The following is a 13733-nucleotide window of genomic DNA, read 5'->3' as shown; positions in this document are numbered from 1 at the left end:
CATGGGAGGATTCAAGTTGCCGGCGCTAAAACGTGGGAAGAGAACTTGATTTTTTTTCTTTCTGCAGAAATAGTAACGCTAAATTTTACATGAGCTTTTAATGAGCGTGTGTCTTCTTCAAAGTATTTAATTAAGTTTGGATAAATTGTACCGAATGATTCTTTCTGGAGGAAGAATTGATTTAGCATTCGACAATGAGCTTTATGGATGATACCTGATGATAGGTCATTTGTTCCTGCTTATTTGAAAAGTCCATCTCCAATTTTCATTTTGTAATAAGATGATGTTAGACAGACACAGAGCCGGAGATTTGAAGGACAGCACTGAGTAGCAGATATGACAGCACAAATTAATTTCACAAACCTGAGAACGAATATTTGAAGGCGACGCATCTTTTTGCTTCTCATTAAATATGTAGTCTGCTCGGAAATGTCTTGACAGCAGCAGCTGATGACACATGACCCTTTCTCTCCTTCCAACCCATTCCAATGATGTACAGCAGACTGAGGTTTGTGCTTTTACTCTTGGACCTTACAGTCAGAGGCCTTGGTACTTTTATTGGGCAGCTCTACTAACCAATCAGTGGCCAGTATTCAACAGATAGCCAACAACCTTTAATTGGGGAAGGTTTATTGGGTCACTTATTTACTTTATTGTGTTGGTTAATTATATGTGCCTGCATGGGTTTCCACTGGGTACTCCGATTTCTTCCCACAGACCAAAGACATGCAGGTTAGGTAGATTGCCATTGTTAAATTGCCCCTGTGTGTGTGTGTGTTCACCCTATGATGGACTAAAGCCCTGTTAGGAGATGTACCTCCCTAGCACCTGATGATAGCTGGAATAGGCTACATGTGCTCTGTAACTCTACTCTGGATCAGTAGGTTAAAAAGATGGATGGATGTATATATGATTAATTATGTGAGCTTAATCAATGGGCAGCCATTAAGTGGTTTCCCAAGGCACTTGGCATCATGACTACACTAGGTACTCATCTAAATGATACCTTTTAGCTTGCAGACTTTGACAGTTGGCCTTTTCTTCTAATGGTCTACATTGTAGGTAGTTTTTCATTCTTTGCATACCAAATATTATAGCTGTTTGCAGTTCCAGAAATTAAAATTCTCAATGTCGCCTTTTGCACTGTACTTCCACATCAAACAAAGCTTTAATAGCAAAGGACAAGGGTTGGTACTTGAAAGATTCATCTCTCCATTGTTATTTCTGAACCTGATTAATGCAGATCTACCAGTCTATCCTAGAAGCAATGTTAACAAAACAGGAACCAGTCTTGGAAAAGGTGGCATTCCATCACAAAGTAAACTCATGCACACAACCGCACTCATTCATGCAGGCCAATTTAGAGTCAGCAGTTAGTCTAGTCTGTGATATATGGGAGGAAAACCAGAATACTTGGAGAAAAACTCACATAGACTTCGAGAGAAGCACAATCTCTACATTGAAAGTGACCAGAACAAGACTCAAACTCAATACTCTGGATCTGTGAGGAGTTGGCCATTTTGTCACTGGATCAGTCAACAGCAGTGAGTTTAAAATATACAGACCAAACCCAAAAATTAACCCTCTAAGACTTTACAGGCCTACATCTTGTGAAAACTCCTGAGCTTGTGTACCATACAAACTTCTATGTGCATTATATATTTATGGTAAATATTTGTGTTTTCCTTGTTGCATTTACACTTTTTCTGATGGTTAAAGAAGTTCATCCATATACTGATCCAATTTATCCACCAGTCCATGTTTAGCATCCACTCATTAAGTGAAGGATTATGAGGAAGTAGAATCTTATGCTGGTAGTATCAAGCCCAGGACAACTTATGCAGTAAAAAATACAATATATGCAGAACATTTCTAAATTTCTCAATCAGTCTCATAAGATGACTAGATCAAAGACAAGAGTAAGCAAAAAGGAGAAGAAATTGTCATAAATCACATTTTCCAAGGGTGTATCATATAAACAGGTCTGACTCCAGTCTTCTATCCAGTGAAGCCAGAATACATCCCAGTCTCTTGGGTCACTAATTTGGCTTCAGCAACTTTGAAAATAATTAGATGTTTAAATAATTTGTAACATGTTTTAATGCAGTGTCTTGTGTTTTGGTAACAGTCTGGTGAAACAATTGTCAATAGTGTGTTTAAGTCAGACAGACTAAGAGAAAACACTAAAGGTACTACACATTGCAATACTGTAACCAAGCTGGGTCCATCAGGCAATTGGTGTACAACCCTATGAGGATCCTCTTCAAATATATTGTCTTTTGAATGATTCATTCTAAATATTTCTTCAATATTTTATTTTTTTTATTCTTCTTATTTTTGTGTGTTGTTTTGGTATTGTTTTGATAATGTCATTCACTGATTTCACACCACAATGTTAAATTTATAGATGTTTTAAGTTATGAGACTCTAGTGTGTTGAGGCCATCTTAGTTAAATGTGGGGACTTGTGGTTACCTCTGATGTCTAATTTGTTTAAAAATAAAGGAGATACTGTAACCAAATGAACTGAAAAAGCATTTAGTTAGAAGTTTGATATTTGTACATTGATCCTTTGACTACGATTTCTGCTTTTCCCCATTATCAGAACGTTTGCAATTCAATTGACTTCTGAGTTCTTTCTTTGTGTTGTTTCATTTGAATATATGATTTGTACCTTATTAATTACTGTTTCGATACTTTATCTCTGGTATATTTACTTATTTATAAATATGTTTTTCATTTATATACAGTATATATTTTCATTTACACATTGGATTCAAAAATGTTGCAGGCTTATGCTAAAAATGTTTAAATTAAACATTCCCCAGATCAAGCAACACTCGTTACTCCAGAATGACCAAGTAAAAACAGGATTTGAGAAATTTTTGCAAACGTGTTAAACATTAAAGATTGAAATATCATATTGACACATATATTCAGACCCTTTGTTGAGACATTTGAAACTTAGTTTAGGTACATCCCATTTTATTGTTCATTGTTGAGATGTTCCTATGCCTTGTTTGGTGTTCGCCTGTAGTTAATACAATGAATGGACATGATTAGGAAAGGAACACACTTGTCCCACAGCTGACAATGAGTATCAGAGCAAAAATCAAGCCATGAGGTTGAAAGAATTGCCTGCAGAGCTTAGTGGCAGGATTGTGTCAAGGCACAGATCTGAGAGAGACGACAAAAAAATCATGCAACTCTGAAGATTCCCAAGAGCACAATTGTCTTATTAATTCTTAAATGGAAGACAGTTGGAACAACCATGACTCTTCTAAGAGCAGGCCACCAAGCCAAAATGAGCAGTCATTGGGGAAGACCATTACTAAGTGATGTGACTAAAAATTTAATGGTCATTCTGGCCAAGCCCCAGAGAACCTGTGTGGAGAGAGAAGAAACCATCACAGCAACACTCTACTGATCTGGCCTTTATACCAGAGTGACCAGACAGTAATCCTTTTCACAGTTAAAGACAAAGGGAAGCCAGCTTGGAGTTTGTGGAAAAAGGCACCTAAAGGAAAGTTCATATCTCCTGGTATCTACTCCATGCTGGGAGATACAATAAACCTTTTTGTGACAGCTTGTATGGAATGTGCCATCCTAGAGGAGCTAGACTACCTATGCAACCTGAATCAGCTGCAGGTACTGCCTGACAATGCCAGTAGGTGCCAGTATTAACAAGGACACTAGCGAAATGTAGAACTAGGGAAGTGTCAGTCAGGAAGTATAAGGGTTGAACAATTGTCTATGGTCACCACCTGTTGCTTCTCTAGTGTTCCCTTATGTGAATTTCCCCTTGGGATTAATAAAGTATCTATCTATCTATCTATATATATATATATATATATATATATATATATATATATATATATATATATATATATATATATATATATATATATATATATATATATATATATATATATATATATATATATATATATATATATATATATATATATATATATATATATATATATATATATATATATATATATTATAAAAGATAGCCCGGCTACAGACAGACACACAGCCCCGGAATGTCCAGAACATGCACTTTTATTTAATTAAACCATCCTGCACACAATACCATGCCCCAATATCCAACTCTACTTAATCCTTTTTTCTGCCACCTCCACTCCTCACACACAACCTCGTCTTCTGCCTCCCGACTCTGGCCCAGGAGTGGAGTGAGTTGGCCTCCTTTATAGTGCACCCGGAAGTGTTCCAGGTGCCCCTTCATTCCGGGTGTGGCGGAAGTGCTGCGTGTCCAGACTCTGGAGCTGTCCAGGTGGCCCCTGGCGGTGGCCACGGACCCGCACCGGGTTGAGCTTCTAAGCTCCAATTTCATGGCCCCAATGTAAACCAAGGGGGCTGCCATCTCGTGTCCCGGGGGAGGAATTCTTGGCAGTATGCCCATTCCCCCGGTCTTCTGCCAAAAAGGGCGTCCCGTCCGAGCAAGATCCCCGGCTGTCCATCACAATATATATATATATATATATATATATATATATATATATATTGTGGTGGATTGCCGGCATTTTACTCCGGCCCTCACCCCCAGGCCGCCGGGAGGAGCTCTCCCGAGAGCATATATGGGCCCCGAATTCCAGCAGGGCTGTGTATAAAAACTCCATAGTCCATGAGGCCCTGCTGGATACCTTGGGGGCCACTGGGAGTCGCTGTCGGGAAGCCAGTGGACTCATTTGTGCACCATGACCCGGAAGTTCATCACAGGAAGAGCGACGGGCTTCCGGGGTGAAGAAAAGTACTGTTTACTCTGACCCGGAAGGAATAAGGACTTGTGGAACTGTTGGGCAGAAACACTTCCGGGTCAGGAGGAATAAAAGGACTGTAGGAGCTCCCAGACGGCGAGCTGAGCTGGGTGGTAGGAGGGCAACGTGTCTGGGAGTGGAGGACTGTGATTATTATTGTTATTGTGATTTATGAATATAGTAGAGTGGAGGGTGCTTGCTGCACATTATTCTAATAAATATAAGTATTGTGGCAATTTTACCAGGTGTTTGGCGTGGTACCTGAGGGTTCAAGGGAGCACTACTGCCCCCTACTGTGACAATATATATATATATATATATACACACACCTGAAAAATCGATCATAAAATCAGACCTCGACTTACACGCCTGTTCCAAAATGCAATTTTTTTTTTTTTACATCTTCTTGCCTCCTCCAATCTCGCAGCAGTTTCTCAGACACATTGAACTTTGCTGCAGCAGCACAGTTACCAATTTCTTTTGCCACTTCGACGATTTCTAATATAAAACCATCTTTATATTTTCTTCTGATCGAATCGTAGATAAGGGATGCTCTAAAGGTATAGGAGGGTGTGAGATACAAATACACAAATCAGTGCAAATGTCACTTCAGAATAGTTTGGGTATTATAGTGTGGTCACGTAGGCACAATAGATAGAGAGAGAGGGGTTAGGAGCATGCGATGATATAGCGCATTGCTGCAGCGGTTAACTCTCTCAGGTGGGCGTTAGCATATCATAATTTTTTGGACCAATAGCATGAGTTTTCCGCATTCGACTTATATGACCAACATTATAAAATGGCAGAAATAATACAGTAAAATCAAGTCCCGGCTTATCCGTGCTTTCCATACGAGATCCCTATCTCCCCAGACACTGTTGTGTAGGTGTAAACGTGTTACATCAGATCATTTGCAACTGCTGTGCAAGAAACAATGGCTGCCCCATTGCCCCAGTGTGCAGTGATTTGTTATTTGTGGTCTGAGGGTGTGCCTGGTGCCAGTAGTTATCGAAGACTTTGTGCACAGTATGGAGAAAGCATTTAGCCGGAAAGAAGTGTGTATGAATGGATAGAAAAGTTCAAGGAAGATCGCACAAGTGTTAGCCATGAACAAGGAGCTGGATGACCATCCACATCCAATGAAATGATTCTGTTGAACAGACGAGTGACAGTAGATGATGTTGCAAATCGTTTGCAAATTAGCCATGACTCTGCCTATGCAGTAATCCACGATAGACTTTTGAAGAAGATAGGGTTTTGAAGAAGTCTTACAAGGACAAAGATTCATGTATGATGAATAGGTGAAGATTGCAGTGCATTCGTGGCTAGCTGCTCAGCCTAAAACATTTTTTAATGAAGGAATACGAAAGGTTGTTGACAAATGGACAAAGTGTATTGAAAAGCATGGAGATTATGTTGAAAAATTATGTAGCTGTCTTTTCTGAAAATTGATTAAAATAAATTCTACAGCTGAAGTACATCTAATTGACATCTAGTCAATCTCATATATATATGGACAGCATCTCAACTAGGTTGGTGAGTTGTACCTTTCCTGGTTGGGAGGCCATTATGAGGGATGGACAGCAAGCGAATGCCTCCTGGTGCTTTGTGTTCCCTCACAGTAGCCCTCTGGTATGGTGGCAGTATCTCTCTGGTATGGACCCCATTTGGACACATGAAGGGCTGCACTGGAGTTGTTGTTTTGCTGGGCAGCTATGTTGGGGTTCTTGGGTGCTGCTAGTGGGAGCTCCTGGAAGCAGGCTGCCCTGTTATGAAGAAGTCCCAGCAGACCCAAAGTGCTTCCCTGTGATAATTCTTTTGTCCTGCAAGTATTAGAATATTCATGTTGAAATGCAGCTGCTCTGCTTCTTCCAGGCGTCAGAGCCTGAAGGAGGTGGACGAGGTTTACTTGGTGTAGAGTGGAGGTGGAAAAGGAAAGAAAGGGAATTGTGACTGTGATCTGCTAAATGATAAAAACCCATAAAAGGTATTTTGCTTAATAAAAGTATCTTTCTTTGAACCCGTGACTGTGTGGTTTGGTTGTCCCTGGGTGTATGAGGTTCTGGTGCGCCCTCTGCAAGTCACGATATTTATGTGTGTATGCATATATGTAACACATTTCCGTCATTACAATTAATGTCTAAAAGCCAGAACTGACAAGAGATTTACAACATTTCCTCACACATCCTATCCCAAGGGGCTCTAGCCTAATAATTTAATTAATGACCTTTATGCTGAAAGATCTTCAATACAAAGCAATTTTTCAGTTCCAATAAGAAGAATAGCCTTTGCACTCAGTGGTGTATAACACAGAACATCTGCAATATTGCATCTTTATTCCATTTTCCTAACCCACTTATCTTGAGCAATCCCCTGTTTAGGGCACAGGTCCATCAATTGTCAGTATTTTTATCGGTTTACAGCCAGTCCTTTTTACAGTATGCACTCATGGACTAGCTTCTGTATTTATCATCTAAAATGTTTGGAATTTTTTAACTCAATTGATAGATTTTTTTGCTGAAAGGTCCAAAATGGACAATGTTTTTAATGTCCATTCATTTCCGAGATGTAATTTTCTTGAAGATATGCGTGAACAGCATAAACACTTTTAAGAGGTGACCCATGACCATCACGGACAGCTGCATGCCAGGACAGTCACACTGTTCAAGCTAGACTTACACCAATGATTTAATAAAAATGTTGTTTACTCAAGGGTTTGCTAAAGTAATAGATAACTCTTTTCCTACAAACGTAAAAGTTTTCAGTATCCACTAGCTGAACAGACTTTCTTCCCACGGGTCTACAGCAGCAGCAATTTGCAGTCTCCATATGCTCAATACCCTTGGCACCCCCCTGGTCTCTTGGGAGTGTTCTGTCTTGCCTCTACTACTTTTCAATTGCTCTTGTCAACATTGGGGCACCGGTTTATTCACAGGGGGAAAAGGCAGAGCTTTTGGACAAAGACACATGACTGTGATAGTCTTTTACTCCATTAAGCCAATTGTTTTTATGCAAGTTTGCAAGCTGGAGACAACATTAACATTAATAACAAATTAATCTTGCTGGGTAAATGCAAATACATATCATACTAGGCATTATGTGGGGGAACTGACTCTTACACCAAGGTGTCACTGTACAGCTCTCATACTTGTCTTTTAATATGCAGGGAACTTGATGAATGATGTGTATATTGTTGGAGCCAAATCAATCAATCTTTATGAAGAAATTACGCAGTGTATTACAAAAGTATCCAATATATTAAAAAGTGCATAGAAACAATTTTGAAAAATACATGATAGATAGTATACCGACGCCTGAGATTATAGTGCATATCAGAAGGGACTAATGAAAACTCTTTAAAGGACTGCATAAATTTTTCTAGGGATTATTTGCATTTTGGAATGAAATACTGAGACTAAAATGGCTTGGTGGTTTAGAACTTATTAGCTCAAAATCCTGGCCTTGCCACCATCTGTCTGAAGAATACATAACCTCCTTGTGTTCAAGTGGGCTTTTCTGGACAATCACACATAGGTGAGTATGCGTTAGATAATTAGGCAACTCTAAACTAAATTGGTGTGATTTATTACGGTACAACATGTAAGCATGAAAAGAGATCCTGCTCAGTATTGGTTTGTTCCCTTATCCCAAAGTTGCCAATGTAAGCTATACATCCTTATGACCATGTACTAGAATTGGCATACACAAAAAATGAATGCATATGTTTGCCTTTTAAAAGAAAATATTGAAAGCGTAATTGCTCCACATAGCCCAAGAGACAAGGGTTTAACTCAAGTTGCTTTCTCAACAGAATTTGATCATTGTTCCCACGTAGGAGAAGTAACCAACACCTCCAATGTGCATGTTAGGTTAACTGGGAATCTAACTTTGTCCAGTATGAAGTATGTTGTTGAATTCACGAGAGTATCCTGTGACTGGCTGGTGTTCTTTCCTTTGTTGGCTTCTGCCTTGTGCCCAGTGTTTCCAGGACTGGCTTCATCTACACCAACAATCTGGATTGGAATAATCAAGTTCAGAAAATGAAAGAGTGAGTGAATTAATATATTAGCATTTGGAAATGAAATGTTGCTTTTCTAATTCCAGGCACTTTTTTTGTTGGTCATGAAAGATATGAATTTGACGTTCATTTTGGTGGCACTTTTGCCTCATGGATCAAGATGTATTGTCTCCATAACTGTATAAGTTTTCCCTGGTACTCCTGTTTTCCTCCCACATTCCAAAGATGTACATGTCAGATTTTTAGGTGATTCTAAATTGGCCCTATGGTGCAGGGCCTGAGATGGACTGGCACCCTGTCCTTGACTGTTTCCTGCCTTGCGTCGTGTTTTCATGATAGGCACCGGCACTGGACAACTCTGAATTAAATGAAGCCTCTTGAGAATGTGTGCATGTACTGTACGTATTTTATTTTAGGTAGCATTTCTAAATTGAACTGATGTTAGTGAGTCAGGGTGAGGGCATGAACATGAACATGCTCTGTAATGGACTGGCATTTTTGATGTATGCCTTATTTGTACTTCATAGTTCTCATAATATCTGTAAAGGAAAAACAAAGTGAGTACAAATGAAATGGAAAGATGCTGAAACTGAGGCAACTTTGCATTGGCTCAGTATGATTGAGTTTTGTCATGTACCTGAGGGTGTGTTCTGATAAACTAGCATGCCATCCACAGTTGATTCCTGCCTGGTTACTGCCATATCCCTGAATTGGATAAGTTTGTACAGAGGATAAATTAATTACTATCAAATTGAAGGTGATAATTTTGTGAAAAGATCATGTACATACAGTCATGTGAAAAAGTAAATAGGCTCAATGAAATGCTTGTTCTTTCTTTAACATATGTGGAAATATCAAGATTTGAACTTCATTTAAACAACATCAATAGATAAAGATAATTTTATATATAAATGTCTATGTATGGAAGTGTGTGTGTCTGTCTGTCCGGTCCCGAAGTGTGAGGCTACAGCATGCAGCTCAAAGAGCCGGCAAGATGGCCCCAAGTTAATGAGTCGGAAGAAGAAAGAAGTATAAGGCTACAGCATGAAGCTGAAAGAAAGTGATTCTGTTGCCAAAGTGAAACCGCCGACGAAAGACAAACTCACTTACCTACTGATAGGCTAGAGCACACGTGTCGAACTCCAGGCCTGGAGGGCCGCAGTGGCTACAGGTTTTCATTCTAACCATCTTCTTCATTAGTGACCAGTTTTTGCTGCTAATTAACTTCTTTTGCTTTAGTTTTAATTAACTTTAATTAACTTAATTTAATTTAATTAATTAAATTAAATTAATTTAATTTAATTTAAAATTTAATTGACTCAGGCCCCTTAGTTGTCTCTTTTTTTAATTAGCAGCCAAACAATAATGAGACACAAAAACGAGCTGCCACACGACCAGCTCACCTGTGCCCATCACACAATATCTGAAAATAAAAAAAGGTGAAGGTCTCATTAAGGTTGATCTCTCAGGTCACCAAAAGATTTTGACGAACAGAAAATCAACAGTTTTGGAAATATCTGCTGTGGCAGAATGAGAGCAGCAACAGACCACAAAATTAAATAACGGGCTTAATTAACAGCAAGAATCAGCTTCTCATTAATAGATTGGTTGGAGTGAAATTGGTTGGAGTTTGAAATCCCAGTTTAGCTGCTCATCTATTGGCTCGTTTCACGTCTCATTTCTGTTTGGGTGCCATTTCATGAAGAAACGAATCAATTCTGAGGACTGAATCCTTAAAAACAGGGCTATTAAAATGAAGGGAAAAGGACTTAATTAGCAGTAAAAACTGGTCAATGATTAGGAAGAGGGTCAGAATGAAAACCTGCAGCCACTGCAGCCCTCCAGGCCTGGAGTTTGACACCCCTGGACTAGGGGAACGAACACATCAGCAAAATGAAACCTCCGAGGAGAGAGAAACTCGCTTAGCCGCTGATTGACAAGGGGGGTGAGCACGTCCGCAAAACGAAACTGGCAAATCTGAATTTCAATTTTATTTATTTAAGTATAACAGACATCATGTCACATTTACATATTGTAGTCCATTCTGTAATTTAAATAAACATAAATGCAAAGTTTGCATGTGAACAAAGTAAGTGTACCTCCCCTTTTATCATTACCTCAAATAGTTAAAATTAGTTCAGGTTCACATGCTTACAACATCATTAGAGAAGCTCTTGGATGAAGCTGTCTTATTTAAACATCAGACATTTGCTTTGCTCTTTGTTCTTTTAATGTGTTTTATCACCATACCTAGATTAAAGGAGCTGTCTGAGGCCTTCAGAAAAAAGATTATAGATACCCACAAGTCTGGGAAGGGACTTAAAAAGACCTCCAAAAATTGGAAATGAACATTTCCATTATTCAGAATGTCATCTGCAAGTGCAGAAGATTTTTAAACAACTGCCAGCTTATTGAGGTCGACCAAAGGTTGACCAAAGAGCAGAACGCAGGATGCTGAAAGATTTCTTTAAGAACCTTAACATTTTGTCACAGGACTTACAGGTAACTCATGCAACTAATATTGTAAAAGTGCACAAGCCTATCAATAGAAATAGACTGCAGAAATTAGATCTACATGGAAGATGTGCCAGGAGGACACCATGGCTGTTTAGAAAGAACATCAGGGCAAGACTAAAGTTTTCCCATGAATACCTTGCCAAACCCCAGGACTTCTGAAACAATGTGCTCTGATCAGATAAGGCAAAGATAGAATCAATTGGTCATGGTACCAGAAGACATGTTTGTTGAAAACTAAAGACAGCATTTGACCAGAAGAACCTGACATGAACCATAAATATAATAGTAGGACTGTTATGATTAGGGGCTGCTTTGCTGTGTCAGGGACTTAGCAGCTCACCATTATAGAATCCACTATGAAATGTTCATTGTACCAGAGGCTGTCTGAAGATTATGTGAGAAGATTAAAGCTCGACCAACATGACAATGACCTGAAATATATCAGTAAATCGAGTAAGGAATGGCTGGAAAGAAAGAAATAAAGGGTTTGGGATTGGCAAGGTGAAGGACAAAATCTGTGGGTGGATTTGAATAGGCTGGGTATGCAAGACACCCCCTCAAACATCACAGAGCAGAAAGAATTCTGCAAGGACAAGTGAGAGAAACTTTCAGTGTCACAGACTGGTAGACAGTAGTCTCGCTGAAGACTGACATATAATGCATATATCTGGACACAACCATGAGTAAATTGTGCATAAAAGTGGGTGGGAACAATTACATGGCTCACTGTATGTCACATTTCTAAACCAATCCAATGCCTCATAAAGGCAACACTGAAAAGTAGGGGCTATAAGTTTGAACTGTTTTAACCTGGTGTCAGACAGTAAGCTTCTGTTTACTACGAACACTAGAAAAGTCTTCTAAAAAAACCCTGTTAAACATAAAAATGTCTGTTGCATGTGCTGAGAGTACATTGTACATGTTAAAAATAAATATAACCTGTTGCAAGGGAAAAACCTTTCTGCAGCATCAGGTTATGCATTGGCATTTGACGGCATCAATGGACGAAAGGTGAATGTAAACGATATGTGGCCTCAGGTGTTGTGTGTGCTCTCTGTTGTTCTGTGTTACAACTACAGCATATTAGTCAATGTAAGCTTGAAAGAATTGGCAGCCATATTAATGAAGATATGAACTGCAATATATGCATTTGAAGTAAACAGTGTATCACAATCTGTTGAAAGGACTGTCGTTAAGGAAGCTAATAACAAAGAACCACAGGAGATGCAGATTTCAGAACTCAAAACACCAGAATCAACAAATCTGCCTAACAACACCAGTAGATGCACAGATGAGGCTACAAAACATCCACCTTCTGACTGCACATCTAAATGAATAACTAAAGAAATTTAACATCATTGTCTAATTAGAAATGCAAACATGCCATGACAAAAGAGTTCAGCGTTTTAACAGGTTGCATACCCATAGATCACAATGCTTCTCTAAACTCTATTTGCTGTTGTTATGACATAAAGTGATGCAATAGTTAAAATGACAGAAAGATATTGAAGCAGACTGAGGCACTGCTCAAACTTTTGGAGCCCAGTAACTGCAGTGGTCTATATGTGTGTGAGTGTGTGTGTCTCTGTCTCCACTGTCTCAGTACTCTTTACAACAGTTACCTTGTGATACTGAGCTCCTGAACAGATAACAGCAGTTTTAGCTTTTTATTTTCTCTTGGTGTCTAGTTTTTACTTCAGAATCTTTTGCTCTCTTCCTAATAATCCAGTGGCAGTTTAAAACACACAGACTGGAGAAATCGGGAGCGGTTGTTTTAGGAAGAAGCCCTGTTGTTGTAGCCCTTGCAGTGCAGGATTTCACTGCACTCTTTTTAACAGGTTTGTCCTTAGACTTATACTCTTGTTTGAGAATCACGCCTGGCCCCATGAGGCTAGGTAGACAGTGCTTGAAGGGGCAATGCCAGCTATTAGAGTCAAGGATGTACTTACTTTTTCCAAAGGCATAAAAGGTGTATTTACTCAAAGTCAAATAGTCATTGTTTTGTTTTCAGTTACATCACCTTTATAAAAAGATATTGCTTAAATGAAGATTAAATCTTCATATGTCCACATATGTTAAAAATAAGAAAAAATAATTTTATGATGTGCAGCTACTTTTTCAAATGACTGTATTATTGTCACACTTTGCCCCATTATTTCCATTTCTAAACTTAAATGGAGCATAATAAGCTAAACTGAGCAAAGTATAAAATACATACAAACCTGCTATGGTGCCAAAGTGGACTTGAGTGGGCTCTGTTAACTCGTGTAATAAATCATGCTGCTGTTCCTCATTGAATTAAAACCAATTTAAATCATAAACTGTGATCCAAATATATAGAAACAACTATAAGAACATTGTACCACAACACAATTCAATTCAATCCAGTTCAGTTCAATTAGTTCTTATTAGGTTTAT

The sequence above is a fragment of the Polypterus senegalus genome, chromosome 1 (genome assembly GCF_016835505.1).
Source record: "Polypterus senegalus isolate Bchr_013 chromosome 1, ASM1683550v1, whole genome shotgun sequence".
Taxonomy (NCBI): Eukaryota; Metazoa; Chordata; class Cladistia; order Polypteriformes; family Polypteridae; genus Polypterus; species Polypterus senegalus.
This window is presented reverse-complemented; position numbering follows the sequence as displayed.